Source organism: Podarcis vaucheri, assembly GCF_965113315.1.
Source record: "Podarcis vaucheri genome assembly, chromosome: 17".
Classification (NCBI taxonomy): domain Eukaryota; kingdom Metazoa; phylum Chordata; class Lepidosauria; order Squamata; family Lacertidae; genus Podarcis; species Podarcis vaucheri.
This window is the reverse complement of record NC_138755.1, coordinates 14,832,262-14,838,455: the sequence shown is the minus strand read 5'-3', so window position 1 is coordinate 14,838,455 and position 6,194 is coordinate 14,832,262.

The window sequence follows — 6,194 nt, the reverse complement described above, 5'->3', positions numbered from 1 at the left end:
CTTCTTCTCCATCTCCATCTCCATCTCCATCTCCATCTCCATCTCCATCTCCTTCTCCTTCTCCTTCTCCTTCTCCTTCTCCTTCTCCTTCTCCTTCTCCTTCTCCTTCTCCTTCTCCTTCTCCTTCTCCTTCTCCTTCTCCTTCTCCTTCTCCTTCTCCTTCTCCTTCTCCTTCTCCTTCTCCTTCTCCATCTCCTTCTCCATCTCCTTCTCCATCTCCTTCTCCTTCTCCTTCTCCTTCTCCTTCTCCTTCTCCTTCTCCTTCTCCTTCTCCTTCTCCTCCTCCTCCTCCTCCTTCACCTACACCTTCCTCCTCCTCCTCCTCCTCTTCTTCTTTATTAGATTTATATATTGCCCTTCATCATAAGATCTCAGGATAAAAACAAGTAAATACCATAAAGGGGCCCCTGACCATTAGGTCCAGTTGTGGCCAACTCTGGGGTTGCGGCGCTCATCTCGCTTTATTGGCCGAGGGAGCTGGCGTACAGCTTACGGGTCATGTGGCCAGCATGACTAAGCCACTTCTGGCAAACCTGAGCAGCGCACAGAAACGCCGTTTACCTTCCTGCCAGAGTGGTACCTATTTATCTACTTGCACTTGACATGTTTTCGAAATGCTAGGTTGGCAGAAGCAGGGACCGAGCAATGGGAGCTCACCCTGTCATGGGGATTCGAACTGCTGATCTTCTGATCGGCAAGTCCTAGGCTCTGTGGTTTAACCCACAGTGCCACCCGCGTCCCAGTAAATACCATGTTGTTGTTGTTGTTTAGTCGTTTACTCGTGTTCGACTCTTCGTGACCCCATGGACCAGAGCACACCAGGCACTTCTGTCTTCCACTGCCTCCCACAGTTTGGTCAAAACTCATGCTGGTAGCTTCGAGAACACTATCCAACCATCTCATCCTCTGTCGTCCCCTTCTCCTTGTGCTCTCCATCTTTCCCAACATCAGGGTCTTTTCCAGGGAGTCTTCTCTTCTCATGTGGTGGCCAAAGTATTGGAGCCTCAGCTTCACGATCTGTTCTTCCAGTGAGCCCTCAGGGCTGATTTCCTTCCGAATGGATAGGTTTGATCTTATTGCAGTCCATGGGACTCTCAAGAGTCTCCTCCAGCACCATAATTCAAAAGCATCAATTCTTCGGTGAACAGCCTTCTGAGTGCCAACCGGACTGTAGCCCAAACAGGGCCACTGAAAAACAAGAAATGCAAGGAGAGTTTTTTGGGGGGATCCCTCAGAGGGCATTCCCCCTCCAGTGCTGTAAAGCACACCAGGGGATTCTGGACAGGCTCAGTGACCGCAGAATGTGGGGTGTCTGTCTGGGGTGGGGGAAAGAGACTAGAAAATTGGTAATGGGCAGTAGAATTGAATACCCTGGCACAGACCATGGCTAGCTGGCTTGAATCCTGAACAGCAACATCCCACACAACCACATTCTGTTACAGGTCCCACTTGTCCTTTCAAATTTGTTCATGCTAGGATACAAATTTTCAGCAAGAGCAGCTGTAGTCTCATGTTGCCCTCTAGCGTCCTGTATAGGAACACAGTGGAATATTGTAGAAAATTGCAAGCAAGATCTACAACCCATTGGGAAAGGACTTCTTTCGCACCGAAAATAACTTTCCTAGAAGTGAAGCAGTAAAAAAACCAAAAACATCAAAGAAACCCTACCATTTGACTAACAATAACTGTTTTAACTGACTGCATGTTCTAGCGATGGAGCATGAAGACCTTTTCACTCTCGTTTTTGGAGATTGCATCTCTTACTATAGACTTGTAACAACACTGGATCAGTGTCACCTTCCTTCCATAAACGTAGGAGCAAAGCTTCAAGGTTTTGCCCATCCCCAAGTGGGGAGCAAAGCTTTGGTGGTCTACACCAGGAGTGGGGAACCTCCAGGTGCTGCTGAAGCCCATCTCCCATCATCCTGACCATTGGTTAAACTGACCATTGGAGTCCAACAGGATAGGGAGGGCCAGAAGTTCCCCACCTTTGAGCTTGTTGCTGTTGTTTAGTCGTTTAGTCGTGTCCGACTTTTCGTGACCCCATGGACCAGAACACGCCAGGCACTCTTGTCTTCCATTGCCTCCCGCAGTTTGGTCAAACTCATGCTGGTAGCTTCGAGAACACTGTCCAACCATCTTGTCCTCTGTCATCCCCTTCTCCTTATGCCCTCCATCTTTCCCAACATCAGGCTTTTTTCCAGGGAGTCTTCTCTTCTCATGAGGTGGCCAAAGTATTGGAGCCTCAGCTTCACAATCTGTCCTTCCAGTGAGCACTCAGGGCTGATTTCCTTAAGAATGGAGAGGTTTGATCTTTTGCAGTCCATGGGACTCTCAAGAGTCTCCCCCAGCACCAGAATTCAAAAGCATCAATTCTTCAGCGATCAGCCTTCTTTATGGTCCAGCTCTCACTTCCACCTTTGAGCTACACTGTCTATATTAGTCCGTAGAGGTCTGATCCACACATGATTGCTTGCATCTATCAAGGGCCCTTTATGGATAACATCTGAATAGCCTCTGTCCATAGGTGCTGATTCCTAGGGCCTGAATGGACTAAATATATTAGGGTGCCACCTCCTCCCAAGTTAATGGGCATTGCCATTCAAATGGTGTTTGTGTACCGTGTGATCAATTATGTGGGGCAAGGCTTACCTGGGGGCCTCCCCAGTATTTTATTCAAGTTGTCATCTCTGCTTCTGTTGTTTCAACTGCATACAAGTGTTCCTATTTTCCAGGGACAGTCCCAGATTTACAGAAGCAGTGATTTGATTCCGGAATGTCCTGGTTTTTCATAGGATGTCCCTATTTTCATTGGAGAAATCTTGGACAGTATGGAGTTATGCAACCCCCAAGCCAAGGAGATAAGTAACTAGACAAGCTTTAGAAGACATCTGAAGGCAGCCCTGGATAGGGAAGTAGTTTAGTCGCTCTGGGTGACTGTGGCAACCCAGTCAGATAGATGGGGTATTATTATTATTATTATTATTATTATTATTATTATTATTATTATTATTATATTATTATTATTATTATTATTATTATTATTATTATTATTATTATTATTAGAATATCCCTAGTTTCATTGGAGAAAAGTTGGAGGGTATGGAATATGGGACACGCGAAAGGAAGGAAGGAAGGAAGGAAGGAAGGTGTAGCCTGCTTGTCAATAAAATATTTCTGAGACTGGGAAGAGTATAACCAATAAAATAATAATAAGGCAACAAAACTAGAAAGAAGGGTCAGGTGAACTATCAAAGAACAATTTCCAATGAAAGAAAATCATCAATTGCAGTTCTCTCTAGAGCACCCAGAAGCTACAAAATTCAACCAGGGGGAAATTGGGATTCCATTTCATAGGAAAACATTTATTGCACAAAAACATATAGAAAAATAAAGGCATTTGAGGAGTTAAAGCTATAACACCTATATAAATAATACCTGAATATTAAATGCTTGTTTAATAAATACAGTTTTAACCAAAATATAATTTAAACAAATAAATAGAGGTGGTGACAAATATTTTAAAAAAATATATAGCAAAAGTCAGGTAACAGTTAAATATCAAGTAGCATTTTTCTCAAAGGTAACTTGAATTTTGTACTAGGCTGGCTTGCACCCCAATGAATCCTTAGAGCCAGAAATGGTGGTTGTGTTTGCTTGTATTGAATTGAACGGGAGGCTGAAACAGGCTGTGAAGACATCTCTTCTAGAGTGCTCTCTTCGGACAGAGTCTATTGTATGGCAGCCTCAAAGTTGTCTGGTGGGCTTCAAAATTTTCCATCTGGGAAAGGTCCCCCCACCCTCATCTTGCTAGGCAAATCATTCCTCCAAGTCCACCTTGGACATAAAACTGATTCATATCGATGGAACTTGTGTGAGAGATCGTCTTTCCAGTCAGAAGCATTTGAGACTTGACATTCGACAGGTGATGGAGTTGCTCTTCTATGAAAAAGGTGGGTTTTCCAGTGGCCTTCCATGCTGCTCTTTTCTGTGACTTGATGAGATGCTGTTTTCAGGCAGTTCCAGAATCTCCATTTGGACCTTCCGGCTTCTGAATTTGTGAAAGCAATTGTGGAATGTGTGTAGATAACAGGAATGTTTCCAATGAGATAAAAAGTGCAAATTTCAAGTTCAAGTTTTTCCTCCTTATCCATTTCTTTATTTTGCTAGAATAAGCAGGGGGTGAGATGAATACTTTCCATAGATGAAACAGTGCATTTTGAGCAGCTCAAAGACCTCTTTGAACCACTGCCTGCAATGCAAAAGAAAATGGGACATTTTATCATGCTTGATGGACATGTAAAAAAGCATTGATTGATTGATTGGATACAAATACATCCACTAATACAGAGAATTTTTAAGATTACCTTTCAACTGAAACCAAAATGGATATGCAATTAGAAAATGACTACGGAACTTGGTTTCAATATACGATTACGGCAGCGAGACAATTATATGCACAAAGATGGAAAGATTCATCGTTACCAACAATGGAAGAATGGTTGTTAAAATTAACAGACTTATCTGGGATTGCCAAATTGACATGTTTTGTCCTTGTCAACATTGATTAAAGATAGGAGAAGTCTAAGACTTTTTGCATGAAAAAGAAAAAGAACTAAAGACACTTGGATTTGGGGGTTGAAGGTAATATTTGTTTATAGAAAATGGTTTTGTTAGGTGTTATATTGGAGTGAATGAAGTGAATATTGCTTTTTATATAATGAACAGATGAAGAACCAGAAGTTCTTTAGTTTCTGAACTTTATATTTTCTATGTTCCCTTTTAAACCTTTTCTATCTCTTTCTTCTTATCTTTATGCGCCCCCTTGCCCAGATTATCCGGAGCTTTGGGCTGGGCTGTCACCAATATGCTGATGACTCTCAGCTCTATCTGCTGATGGATGGCCACACCGACTCGGCCCTGAACACACTGACCAGATCCTTGGAAGCTGTGGCTGGATGGTTTCGTGGGAGCCGATTGAAACTAAATCCTTCGAAGACAGAGGTCCTATGGCTAGGTCGGGATGGCATGGGGATGAGGGACCAACTCCCTTCTCTTGCGGGGGCCCAATTAGTGTCATTGCCTTCCGTTAAGAGTTTGGGTGTAATCCTTGACGCCTCCCTTTCCATGGAGGCGCAAGTTACAGCAACAGCTAAGGCGAAATTTTTCCACCTTCACCGCATCAAGCAGTTGGTCCCTTACCTTTCCCGCCCCGACCTGGCCACAGTGATCCATGCGACGGTCATCTCCAGGCTTGACTACTGTAATTCGCTCTACGCGGGGCTGCCCTTGAAGCTGTCCCAGAAACTCCAGCGGGTACAGAATGCTGCAGCGACCCCAGTGCCCCTTACAGTTGGTGCCCCTGTGCAAAGCTAACAGAATTTAAACCCCATCTGAAAATAGTGAGAGAGATGTTTCCAACTGGGACATTAATAAATGCCTTGCATCAGTCAATGAATTTAAGACAACTTGCAAAGAAATGGTTTGCCTGTGTTGTACAGTCCATGATAGTTGCCTTCATTTTAAAGAGGAACGAGGCTTCAGATATTGTTAGTCAAAAACATGCTTTGCCTACCTGGTGCCTTCTGGCTGCTTCAGACGACAACTTCCACAAGCCCTAGTCATGGTGACTGAGGCTGATGGGAGTTGGAGTCCAAAAAGATTTAGAGGATAATTATGTTGAATTGATGCTTTTGAATTATGGTGCTGGAGGAGACTCTTGAGAGTCCCATGGACTGCAAGATCAAACCTATCCATTCTGAAGGAAATCAGCCCTGAGTGCTCACTGGAAGGGCAGATCCTGAAGCTGAGGCTCCAAGACTTTGGCCACCTCATGAGAAGAGAAGACTCCCTGGAAAAGACCCTGATGTTGGGAAAGATGGAGGGCACAAGGAGAAGGGACGACAGAGGACGAGATGGTTGGACAGTGTTCTCGAAGCTACCAGCATGAGTCTGACCAAACTGCGGGAGGCAGTGGAAGACAGGAGTGCCTGGCATGCTCTGGTCCATGGGGTCACAAAGAGTTGGACACGACTAAACAACAAACAACAATCATTGAAAAGACTAGATGGTTAAATGACCCAAACTACAGGCTAATCTAAACAAATTACATGCACCTGTGGCATTACTTTTTCCACGAAATGTATCCTTTTTGTATATAAAATGCCTAACTTACCTTAGTCGGAGACAGATTT